This window comes from Phyllobates terribilis, unplaced genomic scaffold (assembly GCF_046119375.1).
Source record: "Phyllobates terribilis strain yellow unplaced genomic scaffold, ASM4611937v1 Scaffold_8__6_contigs__length_399053987, whole genome shotgun sequence".
Classification (NCBI taxonomy): Eukaryota; Metazoa; Chordata; class Amphibia; order Anura; family Dendrobatidae; genus Phyllobates; species Phyllobates terribilis.
The window spans coordinates 189,293,756-189,319,497 of NW_027362768.1; positions in this window are offsets into that span (position 1 = coordinate 189,293,756).

The window sequence follows — 25,742 nt, forward strand, 5'->3', positions numbered from 1 at the left end:
GAGACCTGGGGATAAGTCTAGCAATTTGACCAGCAGGAGCACACAGGACTGTAATGCAGCGTTTGCTGGTATAACCACTGCGTCTCCTATACAGCCTGCCTGCCTGGTATCTGGGATGGATATTAGTCCTGAGAAGGACTGTTTGTTTGATTTTGCAGGCTTTAGAGACCCTACACTAACTATTTTGCAGGATATATCTCTCCCTAAATCAGCAGCGCTGTCCCTACACTGTCTGATCCAGAGCGACTGTGTCCAAGATGGCGGTGCCCGGTTTTAAATACTCGAGGTGACGCTGTGCAGCCAGCCAATCACTGTAATGCCCACAAACAACATGGCTGCGGCATTACAGTGACTGGCTGGCAATCCCTGCATGTTCATTGGCTCTGTAAAGAGCGCCAAACATGCAGGGCGGAGACCCGAGCTCCCGCCCGAGTAACCCGGAAATGCTCGGTGCTCGCCGAACATCCCGAGTAGTGAGATGCTCGGGCGAGTAACGAGCAGTGTCGAGCATGCTCGCTCAACACTAATCACTAATAAATAAAAAATAGGTTATTTTTAAAATTCACGCCCCGGGGATATTTAGTGATTTGAGCTCCACCTATTGTTTTTGCTCATTTATTGCAAGTTTGGTATAAAGTCTGGTCTGTTACATGTTGCCTCAGTCGTCCTATGAATAAGGGTGTTGTATACACCAGAAACGCGTCAGGTTTCTGAGGTTTCATTTTAGTATGTTTTAGTTTTTTCTTCAATAAAGAACAATTTTTAATTATTTCCTGTTGGATGTGCCGGTGGATTTCCCTTTTCTTTTTCATTCGCTTGTGATCACCAATGGGTGCGGCACCCTCAGGATGGACTCCGGCTGACATATGGTTTTGGAATCGACAACGTGGTAAGCTTTCTACATTTCCCCTCCCCTCCTCCCTTCTATGCCAATAATTTCCAGCACTCACAGTAATGAGAACTGGCTGAAAACACACCGAGCGCTCACACATGGCCTCCATCATCACGGTCCAGGTAATAGTAACCGATTGGAGACCACAGCACGTGGGGAGCATCGGCTCTGCCAGGTTTCTGACCTGGGATTGGATCCAGTTTGGTTGATTACAAGACAAACTGATTTCACGCTCCATCCAGACCATGAAGGAACGAGTCTGGATCTGATCTCCGCGCCGTTTGCTTTGCAGATGACAGAGAAGCTTTTTCACCTTTCAGTGTTTCTCTGAAAATAAGAGAAAATGATAAATCATCAAGTTGAACCTGCTGTAGAAAAATGTTAGGGGCGCGTCAAAGGGAATTATAATCATAATCTTTGTCAAAAAGAAAACTTAGCAATCTTGCAATTTTCACACTAGGGTTTTTTTAGACTGCCCTTTCAGGAAGAGTTATCAGCAATTACATTATCATCAGAGGTAGGTTTACAATGACAGGTAACGCCTCTATACACAGGTGAAAACACAGGATCTACCAATGACAGGTGATATCACTGCTCATCTCCTTCTCCTGTACAATAAACAATAACACCTCTATATACAGTAGATAACACAGGATCCAGCATTCACTATAGGTGATGTCACAGCTCACCTCCTCCTCCTCCTGTACAATGACTGATGACACCTCTATATAAAGTGGACAACACAGGATCCATCATTCTCAATAGGTGATGTCACAGCTCACCTACTCCTCCTCCTGTACAATGACTGATAACACCTTTATATACAGTATATAACACAGGATCCACCATTAACAATAGGTGATATCACAGCTCACCTCCTCCCCCTATACAATGACTGATAACACCTCTACTGTATATACAGCAGATAACACAGGATCCACCATTAACAATAGCTGATGTCACAGCCAGGGCCGGCGTCAGCACCCGGCGCATCCGGGCAAGTGCTGGGGCCCTGAACATGCAGGGGGGGGGGGCCTGCTCAGGGTGTGCTGTGGGACCAGAGAGCGGAGGAGAGCGGTGTCAACGCCCTCCCCCCCCCACTTGCTCAGGGCCCCGGTAGCCGGCGCAATACTTACCTCTCCCCGTGCCTCCGCAGCAGCTCCTGTCTCTTCCGCGGCTGCTGCACTGTGACGGCTTTCCACCGCGCCCTCCCCTGAGCCGTCACAGCGCAGAGCGGGAGTCCGAAGCAGTGGCAGCAGGTGAGAAGTGAGGTATTTGATTTTTTTTTTATTATATGGAGCCATGGGGCATTATATGGTTGGGTGGGGGTGTGTGACATCCTGCATGGGGCATTATATGGTGGGGTGGGGGGGTGACATCCTGCATGGGGCATTATAAGGGAGGGGGGTGTGTAATATCCTGCATTGGGCATTATAAGGGAGGGGTGTGTGTAACAACCTGCATGGGGCATTATAAGGGAGGGGGGGTGACATCCTGCATGGGGCATTATAAGGGAGGGGGTGTGTAACATCCTGCATGGGGCATTATAAGGGAGGGGGGGTGTGACATCCAGCATGGGGCATTATAAGGGAGGGGGGGTGACATCCTGCATGGTGCATTATAAGGGAGGGGGGGTGACATCCTGCATGGGGCATTATAAGGGAGGGGGGTGTGACATCCTGCATGGGGCATTATAAGGGAGGGGGATGTGACATCCTGCATGGGGCATTATAAGGGAGGGGGGGTGTGACATCCTGCATGGGGCATTATAAGGGAGGGGGGAGTGACATCCTGCATGGGGCATTATAAGGGAGGGGGTGTGACATCCTGCATGGGGCATTATAAGGGAGCGGGTGGGTGACATCCTGCATGGGGCATTATAAGGGAGGGGGTGTGACATCCTGCATGGGGCATTATAAGCGAGGAGGGGTGACATCCTCCAAGGGGCATTATAAGGGAGGGGGGTGTGACATTCTGCATGCGGCATTATAAGCGAGGGGGGGTGACATCCTGCATGGGGCATTAAAAGGGAGGAGGGGTGTGTGACATCCTGCATGGGGCATTATAAGGGAGGGGGGGGTGACATCCTGCATGGGGCATTATAAGGGAGGGGGGTGTGACATCCTGCATGGGGCATAATAAGGGAGGGGGTGTGACATCCTGCATGGGGCATTATAAGGGAGGGGGTGTGACATCCTGCATGGGACATTATAAGCGAGGGGGGTGTGACATTCTGCATGGGGCATTATAAGGGAGGGGGGGTGACATCCTGCATGGGGCATTATAAGCGAGGGGGGGTGACATCCTGCATGCGGCATTATAAGCGAGGGGGGGTGACATCCTGCATGGGGCATTATAAGGGAGGGGGGTGACATCCTGCATGGGGCATTATAAGGGAGGGGGGGTGACATCCTGCATGCGGCATTATAAGCGAGGGGGTGTGTGTGACATCCTGCATGGGGCATTATAAGCGAGGGGGGGTGACATCCTGCATGGGGCATTATAAGGGAGGGGGGGTGACCTCCTGCATGGGGCATTAAAAGAGAGGGGGTGTGTGTGACATCCAGCATGGGGCATTATAAGGGAGGTGGGTGTGTGACATACTGCATGGGGCATTATAAGGGAGGGGGGTGTGTGACATCCTGCATGGGGCATTATAAGGGGGGTGTGACATGGTGCATGGGGCATTATAAGGGAAGGGGGGTGTGACATCCTGCATGGGGCATTATAAGGGAGGGGGATGTATGACAACCTGCATGCGGCATTATAAGGGAGGGTGTGTGTGACATCCTGCATGCGGCATTATAAGGGAGGGGGTGTGTGACGTCCTGCATGGGGCATTATAAGGAAGGGGGTGTGACATCCTGCATGGGGCATTGCAAGGGAGGGGGGTTTGTGTGACATCCTGCATGAGGCATTATAAGGGAGGGGGTGTGTGACATCCTACATGAGGCATTATAAGGGAGGGGGTGTGTGACATCCTGCATGAGGCATTATAAGGGAGGGGGTGTGTGACATCCTGCATGAGGCATTATAAGGGAGGGGGTGTGTGACATCCTGCATGAGGCATTATAAGCGAGGGGGGGTGACATCCTGCATGCGGCATTATAAGCGAGGGGGGGTGACATCCTGCATGGGGCACTATAAGGGAGGGGGGTGACATCTTGCATAGGGCATTATAAGGGAAGGGGGGTGACATCCTGCATGCGGCATTATAAACGAGGGGGTGTGTGTGACATCCTGCATGGGGCATTATAAGCAAGAGGGGTGACATTCTGCATGGGGCATTATATGGGGGGGGAGCGACATCCTGCATGGGGCATTATAACGGAGGGGGGGTGACCTCCTGCATGGGGCATTAAAAGAGAGGGGGTGTGTGTGACATCCAGCATGGGGCATTATAAGGAAGGGGGCGTGACATCCTGCATGGGGCATTATAAGGGAGGGGGGGATGTGTCATCCTGCATGGAGCATTATAAGCGTGGGTGGTGTGTGAAATCCTGCATGCGGCATTATAAGGGAGGGGGGTGTGTGGCATCCTGCATGGGGCATAATAAGGGAGGGGGGTGTAACATCCTGCATGCGGCATTATAAGGGAGGGGGGGTGTGACATTCTGCATGGGGCATTATAAGGGAGGGGGTGTGTGACATCCTGCCTGGGGCATTATAAGGGAGGGGGGTGTGACATCCTGTATGCGGCATTATAAGGGAGGGGGGGTGACATCCTGCATGGGGCATTATAAGGGAGGTGGTGTGTGACATCCTGCATGGGGCATTATAAGGGAGGGGGTGTGTGACATCCTGCATGGGGTATTATAAGGGAGGGGGTGTGTGACATCCTCCTTGGGGCATTATAAGGGAGGGGGGGGTGACATCCTGCATGGGGCATTATAAGGGAGGGGGGGACTCAATTATTAGGGGAACAGATAGGGCAATCTGTCACAAAGACAGGGATCGTCGAACAGTGTGCTGCCTACCTGGCGCTCGAGTCCGGCACATCGCTGATCGGGTTGACAGATTACTGGGAGGGACTGGTGAGGACCCAGCGGTCATGGTGCACATTGGCACAAATGACAAAGTTAGAGGTAGGTGGAAGGTCCTTATAGATGATTTCAGGGAATTAGGCTGCAAGCTGAAAGCAAGGACCTCCAAGGTGGTATTCTCTGAAATACTACCGGTAACACGTGCCACGCCAGAGAGGCAACAGGAGATTAGGGAGATAAATAAGTGGCTCAAGAACTGGTGTAGGAAGGAGGGATTTGGGTTCCTGGAGAACTGGGCCGACTTCTCAGTTGGCTACAGACTCTACGCTAGGGACCGACTGCACCTTAATGGGGAGGGTGCAGCTGTGCTGGGGGATAAAATGGCTAGAAGGTTGGAGGAGTGTTTAAACTAGGGATTGGGGTGGGGGGTATTCATTTTATAGGTGCGGAAGATAGTGCAGATAGTGACCTCGGCACAAATAAAGAAATTGGGGGCGGGGTTAGAACAGTCAATAAAGTCAGAAGGAATAGAGGTACAGAGAGATACGTAAAATGCATGTACACTAATGCCAGAAGCCTCACCAACAAAATGGAGGAATTAGAATTAATTTTGTTGGAAAATGTGACATCCTGCATGGGGCATTATAAGGGAGGGGAGGTGACATCCTGCATGGGGCATTATAAGTGAGGGGGGGTGTGACATCCTGCATGGGACATTATAAGGGAGGGGGGGTGACATCCTGCATGGGGTATTATAAGGGAGAGGGGGTGACATCCTGCATGGGGCATTATAAGCGAGGGGGTGTGTGACATCCTGCATGGGGCATTATAAAGGAGGCGGGGTGTGACATCCTGCATGCGGCATTATAAGGGAGGGGGTTGTGTGACATCCTGCATGGGGCATTATAAGGGAGGGGGGGTGACATCCTGCATGGGGCATTATAAGGGAGGGGGTGTCTGACATCCTGCATGGGGCATTATAAAGGAGGCGGGGTGTGACATCCTGCATGCGGCATTATAAGGGAGGGGGGTTGTGTGACATCCTGCATGGGGCATTATAAGGGAGGGGGGGTGACATTCTGCATGTGGCATTATAAGGGAGGGGGGGTGTGACATCGTGCATGGGGCATTATAAGGGAGGGGGTGGTGTGACATCCTGCATGGGGCATTATGAAGGAGGCGGGGTGTGACATTCTGCATGCGGCATTATAAGCGAGGGGGTGTGTGACATCCTGCATGGGGCATTATAAGGGAGGGGGTGTCTGACATCCTGCATGGGGCATTATAAAGGAGGTGGGGTGTGACATCCTGCATGCGGCATTATAAGGGAGGGGGGGTGACAACCTGCATAGGGCATTATAAGGGAGGGGGGGGGTGACATCCTGCCTTTGGAAGTGCATTGAGGTGAAGGGTGCATTGCTGGAAAATGGAAAAAAAAACTAAAAAAAAAAAACTCTTTAAATCTCTTAGTTTGCGAGTGTGAACGAGCTGCGTGTGTCCGGAGCGTAAGTGCAAACGAAAATAAGTGTGTGACTTGTTTTTCAGTGACTTTGTATTCAGGGAGTTTGGAAGGGAGGACTTTGGACTGAATTGCTGTCTGTATTTTATTAATTCTTTACTTTTCTTTTTACTTAACATTCTGTATATTGCAATCCCCATTAGGAAATGAGCTCCATTATTGACAATGCTATCCAGTGTACATCATGCCACATGTATGTATTCCTTGAGCAGACGGTCGAGGTTGCTTACTGCTGCGCGAGATGTGTGCACGTTGTGCGTTTGGAAGCCCAGATACTGGATCTAAATGAGCAGCTGGCTACACTGAGATCCATTGACAATATGGAAAGGAGTCTGCTGCTCACTGAGCAGCAGCTCACTGGGGTAGATGTGAGGGAGGGTGGTAGTCGGGAGCTGCAGGATAGTGAGGTCGCTAGAAGGGTGACAGTTAAAAGGGGTGGTAGAGGGAAGAGTGCCAGGGAGGCTAGTCCTGATCTGGCACATCCCAATAAGTTTGCAAAGTTGGCAGATGAGGGGAGTGACGGTACAGGGGTAGCACTACTGCAGCAAGGCATGTCCCCTGAAAGCCGGAGGAGTGTCAGCTCCAGTAAAGAGGGAAATAGGAGAGTAGGGCAGGCCAGGCAGGTGCTGGTAGTGGGGGACTCAATTATTAGGGGAACAGATAGGGCAATCTGTCACAAAGACAGGGATCGTCGAACAGTGTGCTGCCTACCTGGCGCTCGAGTCCGGCACATCGCTGATCGGGTTGACAGATTACTGGGAGGGATTGGTGAGGACCCAGCGGTCATGGTGCACATTGGCACAAATTACAAAGTTAAAGATGATTTCAGGGAATTAGGCTGCAAGCTGAAAGCAAGGACGTCCAAGGTGGTATTCTCTGAAATACTACCGGTAACACGTGCCACGCCAGAGAGGCAACAGGAGATTAGGGAGATAAATAAGTGGCTCAAGAACTGGTGTAGGAAGGAGGGATTTGGGTTCCTGGAGAACTGGGCCGACTTCTCAGTTGGCTACAGACTCTACGCTAGGGACCGGCTGCACCTTAATGGGGAGGGTGCAGCTGTGCTGGGGGAGAAAATGGCTAGAAGGTTGGAGGAGTGTTTAAACTAGGGATTGGGGGGGAGGGTATTCATTTTATAGGTGGGGAAGATAGTGCAGATAGTGACCTGGGCACAAATAAAGAAATTGGGGGTGGGGTTAGAACAGTCAATAAAGTCAGAAGGAATAGAGGTACAGAGAGATACATAAAATGCATGTACACTAATGCAAGAAGCCTCATCAACAAAATGGAGGAATTAGAATTAATTTTGTTGGAAAATGTGACATCCTGCATGGGGCATTATAAGGGAGGGGGGGTGACATCCTGCATGGGGCATTATAAGGGGGGGTGACATCCTGCATGGGGTATTATAAGGGAGGGGGGGTGACATCCTGCATGGGGCATTATAAGGGAGGGGAGAATGTGACATCCTTCATGGGGCATTATAAGGGTGGGTGACATCCTGCATGGGGCATTATAAGGGAGGGGGGATGTGACATCCTTCATGGGGTATTATAAGGGGGGGGTGGTGTGACATCCTGCATGGGGCGTTATAAGGGAGGGGGGGTGACATCGTGCATGGGGCATTATAAGGGAGGGGGGGATGTGACATCCTTCAAGGGGCATTATAAGGGAGGGGGGATGTGACTTCTTCCATGGGGCATTATAAGGGAGGGGGGAATGTGACATCCTGCATGGGGCATTATAAGGGAGGGGGGATGTGACTTCCTCCATGGGGCATTATAAGGGAGGAGGGAATGTGACATCCTGCATGGGGCATTATAAAAGAGAGGGGGGGGACATCCTCCATGGGGCATTATAAGGGAGGGGGGGGTGACAGCCTGCATGGGGCATTATAAGGGAGGGGGGTGTGACAGCCTGCATGCGGCATTATAAGGGAGGGGGGGTGTGACATCCTGCATGGGGCATTCTAAGGGGGGGTGACATCCTGCATGGGGCATTATAAGGGGGTGTGACATCCTGCATGGGGCATTATAAGCGAGGTGTTGTGTGACATCCTGCATGGGGCATTATAAGGGAGGGGGGGTGACAACCTGCATGGGGCATTATAAGGGAGGGGGTGTGACATCCTGCATGGGGCATTATAAGCGAGGGGGGGTGACATCCTGCATGGGGCATTATAAGGGAGGGGGGTGTGACATCCTGCATGGGGCATTATAAGCGAGGGGGGTGTGACATCCTGCATGGAGCATTAAAAGGGAGGGGGGGTGACATCCTGCATGGGGCATTATAAGGGAGGGGGTGAGTGTGACATCCTGCATGGGGCATTAAAAGCAAGGGGGGGTGTGACATCCTGAAGGGGGCATTATAAGGTAGGGGGGGTGACATCCTGCATGCGGCATTATAAGGGGGGGTGACATCCTGCATGAGGCATTATAAGGGAGGGGGGGTGACATCCTGCATGGGGCATTATAAGGGAGGGGGGTGACATCCTGCATGGAGCATTATAAGGGAGGGGCGGTGCGACATCCTGCTTGGGGCATTATAAGGGAGGGGGGTGTGTGTGACATCCTGCATGGGGCATTATAAGCGAGTGAGGGTGTGACATCCTGCATGGGGCATTATAAGGGAGGGGGGGGTGTGACAGCCTGCATGCGGCATTATAAGGGAGGGGGGGTGTGACATCCTGCATGGGGCATTATAAGGGGGGTGGGTGACATCCTGCATGGGGCATTATAAGGGAGGGGAGGTGACATCCTGCATGGGGCATTATAAGGGAGGGGGGGTGTGACATCCTGCATGGGGCATTATAAGGGTGGGTGGGTGACATCCTGCATGGGGCATTATAAGGGAGGGGGTGTGTGACATCCTGCATGGGGCATTATAAGGGAGGGGGGGTGACATCCTGCATAGGGCATTATAAGGGAGGGGTGTGTAACATCCTGCATGGGGCATTATAAGGGAGGGGGTGAGTGTGACTTCCTGCATGGAGCATTATAAGGGAGGGGGTGTGTGACATCCTGCATGAGGCATTTTAAGGGAGGGGGGTGTGACATCCTGCATGCGGCATTATAAGTGAGGAGGGTTGTGACATTCTGCATGGGGCATTATAAGGGAGGGGGGGTGACATCCTGCATGGGGCATTATAAGGGAGGGGGGTGTATGACATCCTGCATGGGGCATTATAAGGGGAGGTGAAATAATACATGGGGCATTATAAGGGGGGGTGACATCCTGCATGTGGCATTATATTGGGGGTAACAGCCTGCATGGGGCATTATGTGGGGGGAACAGCCTGTGTGGGGCATTATGTGGGGGGGAACAGCCAGCATGGAGCCTTATGTGGAGGCACAGCCTGCATGGAGCGTTATATGGGAGCCAGTATTCTGTTTGCAGCATTATATAGGGCCAGTATCCTGTATGGAGCGTTTTATGGGGACCAGTATCCTTTATGGAGCATTTTATGGGGGCCAGTATCCTTTATAGAGCATTTTATGGGGGCCAGACTACTGTGTGGAGCGATTCGCCGGTTTCTGAGCTATTGTACAATTTACAATAGATATCACTCATGTAATGTAAGAAGTGTAATCTTTGGCATTGTACTATATACTGTATATATATATATATATATATATATATATATATATATATATACAGTACAGACCAAAAATTTGGACACACCTTCTCATTTAAAGATTTTTCTGTATTTTCATGACTATGAAAATTGTACATTCACACTGAAGGCATCAAAACTATGAATTAACACATGTGGAATTATATACTTAACAAAAAAGTGTGAAACAACTGAAAATATGTCTTATATTCTAGGTTCTTCAGAGTAGCCACCTTTTGCTTTGATGACTGCTTTGCACACTCTTGGCATTCTCTTGATGAGCTTCAAGAGGTAGTCACCGGAAATGGTCTTCCAACAATCTTGAAGGAGTTCCCAGAGATGCTTAGCACTTGTTGGCCCTTTTGCCTTCACTCTGCGGTCAGCTCACCCCAAACCATCTCGATTGGGTTCAGGTCTGGTGACTGTGGAGGCCAGGTCATCTGGCGTAGCCCCCCATCACTCTCCTTCTTGGTCAAATAACCCTTACACAGTCTGGAGGTGTGTTTGTTGTCATTGTCCTGTTGAAAAATAAATGATGGTCCAACTAAACGCAAACCGGATGGAATAGCATGCCGCTGCAAGATGATGTGGAGGCCATGCTGGTTCAGTATGCCTTCAATTTTGAATAAATCCCCAACAGTGTCACCAGCAAAGCCCCCCCACACCATCACACCTCCTCCTCCATGCTTCACGGTGGAACCAGGCATGTAGAGTCCATCCGTTCACCTTTTCTGCGTCGCACAAAGACACGGTGGTTGGAACCAAAGATCTCAAATTTGGACTCATCAGACCAAAGCACAGATTTCCACTGGTCTAATGTCCATGCTTTGTGTTCTTTAGCCCAAACAAGTCTCTTCTGCTTGTTGCCTGTCCTTAGCAGTGGTTTCCTAGCAGCTATTTTACCATGAAGGCCTGCTGCACAAAGTGTCCTCTTAACAGTTGTTGAAGAGATGTGTCTGTTGCTAGAACTCTGTGTGGCATTGACCTGGTCTCTAATCTGAGCTGCTGTTAACCTGAGGCTGGTGACTTGGATAAACTTATTCTCAGAAGCAGAGGTGACTCTTGGTCTTCCTTTCGTGGGGCGGTCCTCATATGAGCCAGTTTCTTTGTAGCACTTGATGGTTTTTGCAACTGCACTTGGGGACACTTTCCAAATTTTACAAATTTTTCGCACTGGCTGACCTACATTTCTTAAAGCAATGATGGCCACTCGTTTTTCTTTACTTAGCTGATTTTTTCTTGCCATAATACAAATTCTAACAGTCTATTCAGTAGGACTATCAGCTCTGTATCCACCAGACTTCTGCACAACACAACTCATGGTCCCAACCCCATTTTTAGGGCAAGAAATCCCACTTATTAAACCTGACAGGGCACACCTGTGAAGTGAAAACCATTTCCGGTGACTACCTCTTGAAGCTCATCAAGAGAATGTCAAGAGTGTGCAAAGCAGTCATCAAAGCAAAAGGTGGCTACTTTGAAGAACCTAGAATATAAGACATATTTTCAGTTGTTTCACACTTTTTTGTTAAGTATATAATTCCACATGTGTTAATTCATAGTTTTGATGCCTTCTGTGTGAATGTACAATTTTCATAGTCATGAAAATACAGAAAAATCTTTAAATGAGAAGGTGTATCCAAACTTTTGGTCTGTACTGTATATACACGGTGGTCCAAAAGTAGGTGGCCAGAAAATAATAACATTTATTTTGATTTATATATAAAATTATATTTACTAACTCAAGCATAACATTGACATTTAAAATTTATTCTGAGCAATAATACAAAAGCCCTTAAATTTTATCAGCGCAGGTGCTCAAACTGTTTTCCATTACAATTTGCACAGCTTTGAAGTCGCCTCTTACGCTTCGACAAACTTTTTTGCACAAGTCTCTTTGGGTATTAATTTCTTGAAATGCATCTCTTATGTCATTTTTCAAATCACTGACACTTTTGGTTTTCGACTATAAACTTTGTCCTTGAGTACTCCCCATAAGAAAAAATCCATTGGGGTCAAGTCTGGTGAACGTGCCGGCCAATCAAGTGGGCCTCTTTGGCCAATCCATTTATTAGGAAATGTTTCATCAAGATACTCGCGTATTACTCTTGAATAATGTGGAGGGGCCCCATCTTGTTGGAAATAAAGGTCATTAGAATTAGGCTGTTGCTGTAACTGGGGAACAACTTGATTCATTAGAATTTCGAGATACTTATCTCCTGTGACTGATCCATCAAAAAATATTGGTCCTAAAACACCAAAACTTGAAATACCACCCCAAACATTGACACCAGGCTCATTTAGTTGTTGCTCTAATGTTAAATGTATGTGTCGCAGAGTGCATCTTCTTGCAGTCACCATTGTACTTATGAGAGCTTCAATCAGCAAGATATCTTAAGTAAACAGTATTTACTTCATACTGGATAAACATGAGATACAATTTAATGTCACACAGTCCGGTGCTGCTGACATAACACATTCAGGAAAGAAAAAAAACACAGGAAGAAGAAAACAACCAACAATTGAGAGCTTCCCTCCCCACATTACAGCAAGCATATAACTTTACACACTATCGCCATCTGCTGTCTGGTTAGTATAAAGTCCTCCTTTCACTTATAATAAGTCCTAATCTGTTGCATATGCCAACACCCTTTCTCAACAGTAAGGACTTATTCAATCAAACCCAACTTTTTTATTGGTCTCTGGTGTTTATCAGCATTCAACGCCTTTGTGAAGATGTCTGCTGTCATTTCTTCAGTAGGACAATACTCTAACTTCAAAACTCCTTGTTCCTGATGATCTCTCAAGAAATGATATTTCACATCAATATACTTGGTTCTTGGATTGACTCTTTCCATCTGAGCAAGAACAAGACATCCTTGATTGTCCTCTTTCAGTTTTGTTGGTTTCAACTGTGGTTGTCCTAATTCTGTCAACAATTGTCTTAACCACAGTACTTCTTGACTCGCATGTGCTGCGGCAACATATTCTGCTTCTGTTGAAGACAGTGTCACAATTGACTGTTTCTTACTTGTCCAACTTATTGGTCCACCTGAGAGAAAAAAAATATGTTCACTGGTAGATCTTCTGTCAGTTGGATCTCCAGCCCAATCTGCATCAACATATCCTGTTAAAATGCAATTATCACTTGTGGGTAATTTCAGCTTAACATTGCTAGTTCCTTTCAAATAACGCATTACTCTCTTCACGGCATTCCAATCAGCTTTATTTGGTTTTGATACCTTTCTACTCAGGATTCCTACTGCTGCTGCGATGTCTGGTCTTGTAACGGTTGCTAGATACAGTAGTTTTCCTATTGCTGTTCTGTATTCTTCATTATTTGGTAGCATATTTTTTTCACTGTTCATCTCTTTGAGATAATTAGTTTCCATTGGAGACTTTACTGTTTTTGCATCCTTTCATCCAAATTTTTCTGTTATGTCTTGAATCATGTGATTTTGATTCAGTAGGAAACTTCCATCTTCTTCTCTTTCTACCTGTATTCCTAGGTACTGTTTTACATTTTCCAAGTCTTTGATTTCGAAATGTTGCTTCAGGATTTTTAGAATGTTTTCTTTATCCCTTTCTTGTTTAAAACAAATCAAAATGTCGTCTACATATGACGCACCCCTGGGCCTGTGTCGCGCAGCGTTGCGCACGCGGGAGCGTACCCGGAGCCGGATCTGTTGAGGGTTGTAGTCTCGTGGCGGTGACCTGGTCCGTGCCCAGGGAGTCAGACTAAGTGGCGCTGTATTAGCGGTAGATGTTGGACGACTACGCCACCCGTTGAATGCAGCGAAGGAGCTGCCGCTGCAGGGCAGACCGCTGAGGCCGGTGGTAGGATTGTGCAGCGTGATAGTATCACCCCCAACGGGAGGGGTATGGCCTCAGGGCAGCCGACGTGGATGATGGGGTAGCAGGAATCACTCAGAGACGATGCGGTGTAATTCAGGGTCTTTACTGGTGATAAAGATAGACCCTCCCGGAGTACTGGCTAGCGATCGGGGCCTGGTCAGTCCTTGAGCAGATGGGATCTCCCCTGGCCAGGCGGAGTTGTAGGCCTCCCAAACTGACTGTACTCTTCTGGCTACCTTGCTAGAGGCGGGTATAAGTACCCCACGTCCCTGAGTGTACCGTGTGGTGCTCACCCGTATGGCCGGTGACTCGGGGCCTTCTAGTGGCGTCCGCTCCACGGCGGCGGTGCTGGTCCCACGCGTGTGACCGTGCCTTCGGGTTTCTTGGCCAGAGGACCTGAAATCCCCTGCCGGGCGGATTCTGCTGCTGGGTAAAGATTAGTCCCCACAGCCTCGGACTCCGGGTCCGGTGATAGCTTCTCAGTCAGGGCGAGCTCTGCAGCTGCCAGCCCCTGACTCCTTATAGCACTGCTCCCACAGAGCTCCTGATGTTCTTTTCCTATATCTGCTTCTCTTCTCTGTCTCTACTTCTTCTCTACTCACTAACCCTGCCTCAGCCCTAGGTTTATATAGGGGAAGTCCTTCCCCTCCCAGGACTGGGCAGGAGGTGTGGCATGCATAGGATTCCTGACCAAGAGACCTCCCACCTGCTCTCAGACATAACATTGCTGTTACTGTGGAAACCAGACCACTGGGGTGCCACATTCCCCCCTAGTGAAATTTAGTACTCCGGGACTAAACATATTTTTAAACATAACAAGGTATAAACAATAATAGTACAATAAGAAAAACATATAAAGATGGTCACGGCGTGTCCGCAACCGGGTGCAGTTTTTGAAGAAAAGCAAGGTGTCCATTTCACCAAAACAGGGAGACGTAACCAGGTAGGGGTCTGTCCTGCCCCGAGTCCTTAACAGTCTTTAGTCCATTCCTAGGTTACGCTCCAACCATGTACAAGGATTCCCGGTAAATCCACCAAGGACTCCTATAAATAACTAGAAACAAATAATTATACACAAGCAACAAGAAAAACAGGTAACCACAAATAAAACAGTTTATACACTTCAAATCCTCCAACGTGCGGGTAACTGGCCTCTAGTGGCCCTAGTGGACCTACGGAGCTAACTGTCTAGCCCTGAACTACAGGGTGTAGGAGCTGTCAAGGGTAAACTGGGCAGCTGTCTACCGGCTCTTTGGCTCACTAGGGGTACGGCAGGCTCACTATAAGCAGAGGGTTGATCCTCCTGTTCTGCTTGTGTGGAGTCTTCTGCCTCCTGGACCGGCTGCTCTTCCAGCTCTACCTGTTGCTCCGTAGGCACTTGGGATGCTGGTTGGAGGAACGTGAGGACGGGTACCACAACTGCACCATTGACTTGAGTCCAGGACCGAGGGAAGTCTCCGAGCACAGTACTAACCATATCTTCCCTTTCCTCTACGGGTCGATGGTCTTCTTGTTCCTCTTCAGGGTTCCGCAGCTGTTCAGGACACTTCTTCAGGTGATCCCGGGATACAATGGCTATGGTCTCCCCTCCGTCTTTACTGATGGTACAGACTTTCGGGTTCTCGTGGCTTGAGGGCAGTACGGTGTACGGGTCCTTCTCCCACTGGTCGTCCAACTTGTGGAGCCGTCTTTTCCTCTTCAAGACCTGCCCTCCGGGTACCAGGGGAACAGCGGGAGCATACTGGTTGTAAGTTTTCTCTTGTCTTTCCCTAGCCTGACAGAGACTTCGCTCCACGCTCTCCTGTACTTTCCGGTACTGCTGCTGCCTCTCTGTGTCCCAGTCTGCCTCTGGTGAAGTGTCCTCGGGTGTCAGGACTCCCATTTCCAGGTCAACAGGTAACTTACCAGGTCTCGCCCTCATTAGGTAAGCCGGGGTACAGTTGGTGGAACCTACCGGGATGTGGTTGTATAGGTCCACCAGATCGGGCAGCTTCTCAGGCCACAGACTGCGTTCTTCCAGGGGCAACGTTTTCAGGAGATCCATTACCACCTGGTTCATTTTCTCACAAAGTCCATTAGTTTGCGGATGATAGGGTGTCGTCCTTATCTTCCGGCAGCCATACAGATTGCAGAATTCCTGGAAGACCTCCGCTTCAAAGGCAGGTCCCTGGTCCGTCAGCACTTGGTCCGGGTACCCGTGTGGGCGGCAGAAGTGCTGCTGGAAGGCTCTAGCTGCTGTTTGAGCCGTTAAGTCCTTAACGGGGACGACAACCAAGAACCGGGAGTAATGATCCACAATGGTTAACGCGTAGACGTAGCCACTTCTGCTTGGGGTCAGTTTTACATGATCCAAGGCTACCAGTTCCAACGGCTGCCGGGTGACGATGGACTGCAGGGGAGTCTTCTGGCTGGCACGGTCCTTCCTTCTTAGGTTGCACGGGCCACAGTCTCTGCACCACCTCTCGATGGTTCCCCTCATGCCTACCCAGTGGAACCGCCCACGCAGCAGGAACTCCAGCTTCTTCCATCCGAAGTGTCCAGCCCCGTCGTGGTATGCTTCCATCACCATGGCTGCGTCTCTCCGTGGCACCACTACTTGCCAGATTAGTTCATGCGTCCGGGAGTTAACCATTCTGCGGCACAACTTCCCCTTGTAAAGGAACAGTCGACTCTTCTCAGCCCACAGTTGCTTAGCTTCCTCCGGAGCGTCTGGGTCAAGGCGAGCCTCTGGCCGAGTCAGCATCTCCTTCACCAGCCGGACGGCAGGGTCACTGTCTTGCGTTTCCTCCCAGTTGTAGTGAGGCAAGGGGTTAAACGTAGCGGCTTGCTTACTCCTTACCCGATGGGAATACTGGATAGTCCCATGACGGTGGAACGCGGGGAGTTCGACTTCTTCCAGTCCCTCTGGATCTTCTCCTACGTCCGGTAGGTTTGGCATCCTGGACAGGGCGTCCGCGTTGGTATTGGAGCGTCCTGCCCGGTATTTGATTGTGAACTCGTAGTTGGACAGACGGGCCATCCATCTCTGCTCTAGGGCACCGAGTCTTGCCGTGTCCAGGTGTGTCAATGGGTTGTTATCCGTGTACACGGTGAACCGGGAAGAAGCGAGGTAGTGCTTAAAGCGTTCGGTGACTGCCCACACCACTGCCAGGAACTCTAGCTTAAATGAGCTGTAATTCTCAGGGTTTCTTTCGGTGGATCGCAGTTTTCGGCTAGCGTAAGCGATTACTCGTTCTTTCCCCTGCTGGATCTGGGACAGTACGGCTCCTAGCCCGATGTTACTTGCGTCGGTGTAGAGGATAAAGGGCTGGCTGTAATCAGGGTACGCCAGGATTTCATCCCCCGTGAGGGCCATCTTCAGCTGGCGGAAGGACTCTTCTTCTAACTTCTCCCATTTGAAGGGCGGCTTCTGGTTCTTGGCCTTCCGGGACTGGCCTATCAGGAGGTCCTGCATAGGAGCTGCCTTTTTGGTGAAACCGGGGATGAATCTGCGGTAATAGCCTACCAACCCGAGGAACTGCCGCACTTCCTTTACACTGGAGGGACTTGGCCATTCCTTAATTGCGGTGATCTTATCAGGGTCGGGAGCCACTCCGTCAGCGCTCACCACGTGTCCCAGGTACTGCACCTTTGGTTTCAAGAGGTGACACTTGGAGGGTTTTACCTTTAAGCCGTAGCTTGCCAGAGCTTCGAACACTTCCGCCAGGTGTTTCAGGTGGTCCTCATAAGTCTTGGAATATACGATGACATCGTCCAGGTACAACAGGACCGTCTCGAAGTTTCTGTGGCCCAGACAGCACTCCATTAATTGTTGGAAGGTTCCCGGTGCGTTGCAGAGTCCGAACGGCATACAGGTAAACTCGCTAAGTCCCATCGGGGTGGTGAATGCGGTCTTCTCCCGGTCCGCCTCTGCTACAGGAACCTGCCAGTACCCGCTAGTGAGATCCAAGGTAGAGAAGAAGTTAGCAGATCTTAAAGCAGCCAAAGACTCCTCTATCCTTGGTAAGGGGTACGCATCCTTGTGTGTGATACGGTTAATTTTCCGGTAATCTACACACATCCTCATGGTGTTGTCTTTCTTTTTGACTAAGACTAGTGGAGCTGCCCAGGGGCTACAGCTATCCCTGATCACCCCAGCCTCCTTCATGTCCCTAAGCATCCCCTTGGCGTGTTGGTAGTGTGCAGGGGGTACGGGTCGATACCTCTCTTTTATAGGAAGATGGTCTCCCGTGGGGATGTGGTGTTCTACCCCCTTGACTCGCCCGAAGTCTAATGGGTGTTTACTAAACACTCTCTCGTACTCTTGAACCACCCGATAGACTCCCTGTTTCTGGTGTGAGGGAGTGGAGTCAGTACCCAAATGTAGTTGCTGACACCAGTCCTCCATTGTTTCCTTAGAGCCGTTACCTTCCTCCGGGGAAGATGGAGGCAAGGGTTCTACGGACTGTATGGAATTTTGATTGATGGTATACAATTTGGCTAGCGTGGCATACCGGGGCAGGTACACTTCCCTCTTCCCGATATTTATTATGCGAACGGGCACCCTCCCATGGCGTACATTGACCACCCCCCGTGCTGTCAAAATGGTGGGCCTACTGTCTGAGTAAACTGGTTCTACCATTGCCTGGTAATCTCTACCTCTCAGACCAATAGCTGCCCGGCACCAAATCATCATTTCACTTTTTGGGGGCATGGCAATAGGGAAAGGGTCACACATTCTTACGCTACCAATCTCACCACCGGAGAGTTCTATCTGTTGCCGTCGCATCAGTGCCCGGATCTCTTTCTGGAGCACTCGCTGCTGGCCGGAGCTGGCGTTCTTGGCAACCTGTTGTAAAAGGAAAATCACCTCTGCAAGACAATTTTCAATTACATTAGTTCCTAGAGTTATCTTTGGGTGACTCTCGTGTTTGTCAATGTCTACAATGATCAGTCCCTGTGCTGCCAGTTCGACTCTACCGATTTTAATGGTCACCTCTTTAAATCCAATCTGTGGCACGGGCTGACCATTGCTGGCGATGATACTCAAGTCGTCGTCAGGGTAGCGGGTGATATCCGAGTCATTCCAGTACTGCTTGAAGAGCACGTACGGGATAGTGGTAACCTGTGACCCGGTGTCCAGTAGGGCACTCATGGGGATGCCATCCAGTACCACGGGCAAGACTGGACGTCCTCCCACATATTTGTCGCGCCAGTTCGATGGGCCTGATGATCTTTTTCCTGGGGTTTGGCCCTCTACCCCAGGTTGTGCCAGTTTAAAGGACAGTACCTTGCCATATGTCCGGGTTGATTGCAGCGGCGGCAGATGGGTTGTCCGTCCTCGTTGTATCGGTCGCTGGGTCTTCCTCTGGCCGGTGGGGTCCTCCTTGGTCGACGCCACGGGATGTCCTCCGGTCCGGATGCCAGCTGGATCTTCCCTGGAGTGGAAACCTGTAAAGACTGCACAGTTTGGGTTAGCGCGGCAACGCTTTTAGCTAGCTCTTGGACCTGATGGTGCAGGTCTGGAGCCGGGTCATTGTTCAAAGCCTGCGCATCAGCTCCCACAGGCCCTGCCGACAAGGGTGCCGCCTCCTGGTGGTAAGTGGTAGTGGGGCGTCTGTGGGTCACAACGCCACCTGGTGCCGGTTCTCGGAGCACCCGGATGGCTCTGTCCTTGAACTGTGCAAATCCCAGATGAGGGTCCTGTAAGGCCATTGCCCGCAACTGGGTTCGGTGGGCATTGCAATATAAACCCTCTATAAATTGTTCAGTCAACAGCCTGTCCTCGTCTCCCACGCCGTCAGGGTCGGTCTGCTTAATGGCTCTCAGGGCCTCTTGTAGGTTCAGGGCATAGTTCCTTATACTCTCATGTGCCCGCTGTTTGCACCCGTAGAATCTAAGCTTGATCTCGGCTGAGGTGCGGGTATCAAAGGTGTCCCTCAGCCGGGTTAGTATCTCTGCGACAGTCCTCCTCCCAGGTGGCCAGGACTTTACCTCCCTTTGGGCTGCCCCGGTTAATTGGGCCACCAGGATGCTCACTTTTTGCTCCTCTGTGAGGGGATACACCTGGAAGAGGCTATCCAGCTTTTCTCTAAAGTCATGCAGGGTATGTGACTCCCCTGAGTACTGGGGTAGCCAGGCTGCCCCCGGGATATAGGGCATGGTGAAAGGCATGACCGCAACAGCGGTGGCGCTGGCGGGGGTTGAAGCGGTGAAGCTCTCCTCCGTATCCGACATCCTTCTCCCCCCTAGTGGACCGTGGCCTACCTTGCGATGATCCTCTTCCGTAGGCCGCGGCTCCGCAGTGGATCGTCAGGGTTGAGGACCTTCCGTCGCGCTCCTGTGACGTCGGCGTCTGCTGGGCTCCTTCCAGGACCTTACGCAACGTCCGGACATGAGGCGGGGCTTCAGTTCTCGCGCGCTTTCGGAGTCCACGCCCCTCTTCTTCCCGCGCGGCGTCTTCAAGATGGCGTCCAACGGCGGGAAAACTCCACGGATGGCGGGAAGAAGGCAGAAGATGGCGCCTGATGGCGGGAAAACTTCGCGGATGGCGGGTAGAAGACAGAAGATGGCGCCGGATGGCGGGAATCTTCACCACTGGTAAGTTTGAACAGTCTTTTTCAGGCACGCAGTACCCGGTGGTTGCGGGCACGAGATCCTGCCGACTACGCCAAAAGTTGACGCACCCCTGGGCCTGTGTCGCGCAGCGTTGCGCACGCGGGAGCTTACCCGGAGCCGGATCTGTTGAGGGTTGTAGTCTCGTGGCGGTGACCCGGTCCGTGCCCAGGGAGTCAGACTAAGTGGCGCTGTATTAGCGGTAGATGTTGGACGACTACGCCACCCGTTGAATGCAGCGAAGGAGCTGCCGCTGCAGGGCAGACCGCTGAGGCCGGTGGTAGGATTGTGCAGCGTGATAGTATCACCCCCAACGGGAGGGGTATGGCCTCAGGGCAGCCGACGTGGATGATGGGGTAGCAGGAATCACTCAGAGACGATGCGGTGTAATTCAGGGTCTTTACTGGTGATAAAGATAGACCCTCCCGGAGTACTGGCTAGCGATCGGGGCCTGGTCAGTCCTTGAGCAGATGGGATCTCCCCTGGCCAGGCGGAGTTGTAGGCCTCCCAAACTGACTGTACTCTTCTGGCTACCTTGCTAGAGGCGGGTATAAGTAGCCCACGTCCCTGAGTGTACCGTGTGGTGCTCACCCGTATGGCCGGTGACTCGGGGCCTTCTAGTGGCGTCCGTTCCACGGCGGCGGTGCTGGTCCCACGCGTGTGACCGTGCCTTCGGGTTTCTTGGCCAGAGGACCTGAAATCCCCTGCCGGGCGGTTTCTGCTGCTGGGTAAAGATTAGTCCCCACAGCCTCGGACTCCGGGTCCGGTGATAGCTTCTCAGTCAGGGCGAGCTCTGCAGCTGCCAGCCCCTGACTCCTTATAGCACTGCTCCCACAGAGCTCCTGATGTTCTTTTCCTATATCTGCTTCTCTTCTCTGTCTCTACTTCTTCTCTACTCACTAACCCTGCCTCAGCCCTAGGTTTATATAGGGGAAGTCCTTCCCCTCCCAGGACTGGGCAGGAGGTGTGGCATGCATAGGATTCCTGACCAAGAGACCTCCCACCTGCTCTCAGACATAACATTGCTGTTACTGTGGAAACCAGACCCCTGGGGTGCCACACATATATGAGTACATAAATCCATATATTAATCAGCCTTTTTGTGTGCAAGCATGGATCAGCTTTGCTTCTTTGAAATTTTTCATTTGTAAGTACTTCCGTGATTTTGTCATTCCACGCTTTAGCTGCTTGCTTTAAACCATATATGCTTTTCTGTAGTTTGCAAACTTTGGATTTCTTTCATCTTTGAATCCAGGAGGTTGTTCCATGTAAATGTAGCGCCCCGAGGGCTCGGCCGCTACAGGGGTATTGCACCTTTACCTGAGGTGTGATATTCCACTCCCGGGTAAGGATGGAGTATGGACCAGGGCTCAGTTAGCTGCATACAGCACACTCACCCCATTTCCGAGGGACAGTTCAACGGTGCTCCCATTAGACAGAAATGCAGGCACGACAGACCATGTCCCTGGCTGGAGTGGGGAGGGGGGAGGAAAACCCAGTGATGTAGGAGCAGAAGGGGACGGTTCCTGAGCGTAGATAGGAGCCCATTGGTTGCTGGTCACCTGGGCTCATGTTCTAGAGGGAAGTATAAAAGGTGGGCACCATCTTAGATCTGGGTTCAGTCGAGTTCAGTTCAGTCAGAGAAGACAGGGAGCAGAGGCTCTGTAGGAGCTCTGCTCAGAGGCAGGCCTAGAGAAAAGGCCAGGGCCTGAGAGAAGAAGGAACAGGAGAGAGAGAGAGCAGAAGGGCTCAGGAACAAGAAGGTGGAAGGGACCCTAAGAACCCATGAGAATACAGGGTGAAGGGTCAGGCAGATTAAGGGTACCGGATCCCAAGTTAGTGGAGGAGAAACTACCCTCAGCCAAAGACCGTAGGTCGTGATCATTTATTGGTGCGACACCTCATCAAACCTGCTAGGAAGGCACCATATAGGACAGCGGGGAATGGGGCCAACGTTTACCCGCGCAGATCCGCGGCAGCTGGACAAAAGTGGGTCACTGGTGAGGCAGGCCAGAGAAAGGACAAAAGGGGGTCCTGAGCCAGACTTCTGAACTGCCTGGGAGTTGACCGAGCCCCACACCTGGTGGTCGCAGCACGGCTCGGACGGTCACTACCTGTACAGAAGTGACCCAGAGCACATGAACTGTGAGTAAAAGACATTGGATTGCAGTACGTTGTCTGTGTACTTTCTCGCTTCTCCAGCACTACCGGTACTGGGATCCCTGCACCATCACTCCCATCATCCATTGCACAACCTTGGGGCTACACTCTTCCCGTGGGGAGTTTAACAACCTCAGCTGCGTACACCATCAGCCTCAGGGGATTACCTTGCAGCGGCGGTTCATAATAACCGCAATCCACGGGTGGCGTAGTCGGACAACATGAACAGCACCTAGCAGACTACCATTGGTCTGACCACCCTGAGCCACGGAACCGGGTTGCCACCACTACCCCCATCGTCTCCTGTTGCCCGGAACCGAGTACCCCACGGCCCAGGGGGCGAGTCATAAATGTCTTCTGTTAAATCTCCATTCAGAAAAGCTGTCTTTACATCCAGATGTCTCAGTTCCATCTGTTTCATTGCTGCAACTGTAAGTAAAGTTCTTATTGTAGTGTGTTTGACAACTGGAGCAAATGTCTCATCATAGTCTTCTCCATATTTTTGAAAATACCCTTTAGCTACGAGTCTTGCTCGGTATCTTTCAGCTGTGCCATCTGTTTGGTATTTTACTTTAAAAATCCATTTACATCCTATGGCTTTTATTCCTTCTGGTAAATCTGTTAGTGTCCATGTATTTGAATTTTGTATTTCTGTTGCTTCTATTCATTTATTAGCTTCTTCTTCAGGAAGTTTAGATATGTCTTCCCAAGAGGTAGGCTCATAGATTTTTCTTATGCTTGTCTTGTATGAGAGACGTTTTGGTGGTTTTCCTTTGTTCTCTCTTATTGAACGTCTTGGTTCTGTGTCTGTTTGTAGTTGTGATTCTTCACTTTCAGTATTTTGTTCTTCATTGATTTCTACTTATTTCTCATCAGATATTTCTTCAGTTATGTCACTATTGTTTTTCTCATTTTTTGTTTCAACTGAAATCATAATGTCTTCATTTAAATCTTCAATGAATGTCACACTGTTACTCACCGTAACTCTGTCTGTTTTGGGATCTAGGATTCTATATCCTTTGCAATTTTCACTATATCCAACGAATATTCCTTCCATGGATCTGTTTTGAAGTTTGGAACGTTTTTCTGTTGGAATGAATATAAAAATTTTACATCCGAAAACTTTTAAATGATTGACACTTAGTTTCATACCCTGCCACAGTTCATATGGAGTTTTCGTCAGTTTTCTGGAAAAAAAGTCGGTTATGTAGATATGTAGCTGTCATTGCTGCCTCACCCCAATATTTCTCTGGTAGTTTGGAATCCGTCAGCATACATCTTATCATTTCTGTTCTGTTTTTCCTTTCTGCTACTCCATTTTGTTCAGGTGTGTATGGAACAGTTTTCTGGTGTTCTATTCCATTTTGTCTTAAGTAGTCTTCTATTCTGTGACCTGTAAATTCACCTCCATTATCACTTCTGATGACAATTGGCTTCCTTTGAAATTTGTTACTTGATCTTGTTACATAGTCTACAAGTTTATCAAAAACTTCACTTTTGTATTTAATTAAGTATGTGACTGTGTATCTTGAGTAGTCGTCTATAAAAGTCAACATGTATCTATTGCCTCCTGATGTAGTCACTTTCATGGGTCCACATACGACACTATGCACCAAATCAAGTGGTCTTTCGCTTTTCATCTCACTTTCTTTTGGAATAGATATCCTTGTGGCATTGGATTTTATACAACATTCACATCTTACAGTAATTGAGCAATCTGATATCTTTAAATCTTTTGTCAATTCTTTTCTCTGTAGTTCCCTTATACTGTCAGGGTGTCTATGTCCTAGACGTCTATGCCACATGTGAATACAGTTTTTGTGATCATGTGTACATACCTTCATCTGTTCCTTTGGTGTGTTAAAATGATATAATTGTTCATCTGCCTTGACTTTGGTTATCACCTTGTTTCCTGCAATAATTGCACACTCATTGTCTTTGAATTTTACTGTAAGTCCTTTTGCTGTTAAACGTTTCACAGATAATAATCCGCCTTCCAATTTTGGAACATACAACACATCCTGTACAAGTATCTTTGAATCTTGTCCGAACTTGTTTGAACAATTTAGCATACCTTGTCCGATACCTTCTGCGGTTATTTTGCTTCCATCTGCAAGATAAATGGCTTCTTTCTTATCTAAATCAAGATCAGCAAAGAAATTCTTGTCAGTTGTCATATGACTCGTTGCTCCTGAATCAATAAACCAACCAAGTGATGATTTCTTGTCTGTTACTTTAAATGTGCCATTCCAATTATTCTCACATGAATCGGAAATTGTGTTTTTTACTTTCTGTGTATGCTTTTTATGTTGTAATTTTTGTTGTTCTGCTTTCCATATGGTACAGTCTTTCTTTAAATGACCTTTTTTCTTACATCTGAAGCATTCTCTTGTCTCTTTATTATAGTTTTTTTTTTTAAATTCTGTAGCTTTAAGAGCGTTTTCACTGTCCTTTTCAGTAGAAGAATCATTTCTTTGTTTTTTTCTTCTCTGATATTCATCTATTAGTCTTGTTTTCACAAAATCTAATGTAATGTCAGTTTCTGGTCTCGTCTCAAGGGCATTTATCAAGGCTGTATACGAATCTCGTAAACTGCACAATAATATAGCTGCTACATGACTTTCTTTAATGTCTTCACCAATAGATCTTAGCTGTGATATCACTTCCATAATTGAGAATATGTGCTTCTGCATGTCGTCATTTGCACTCAATCTCATACTGTAAAGCTTTCTTAATAAAAATAACTTGTGATTCAAGCTAGGTCTTTCATACAGTTTTCTTAATGCTTCCCACATTCCTTTCGCTGTTTCTTCATTTTTTATATGTATTAACTGAGCATCATCCACTAATAAGCTAATGGTGGCTCTTGCTTGTCTATTCTTCTTATCTCATGTCTGATTATCTTGATCTGGTCTTTCTGTAACAATTAATTCCCATAAATCATCCTTAGATAACAACATCTCTACTTTGAATTTCCATAACTGATAATTTTCACTATTCAGTTTAGCTACTGTGAATTTCAGTTCTGTGTTACTCATCATCTTTATATAGTCTTACTTGTTTAGAGAGTTGTACTGAAGATATTTTCCTGTTTTTTCTTGCTGATAGTTCCTGTATGTCCTGCCT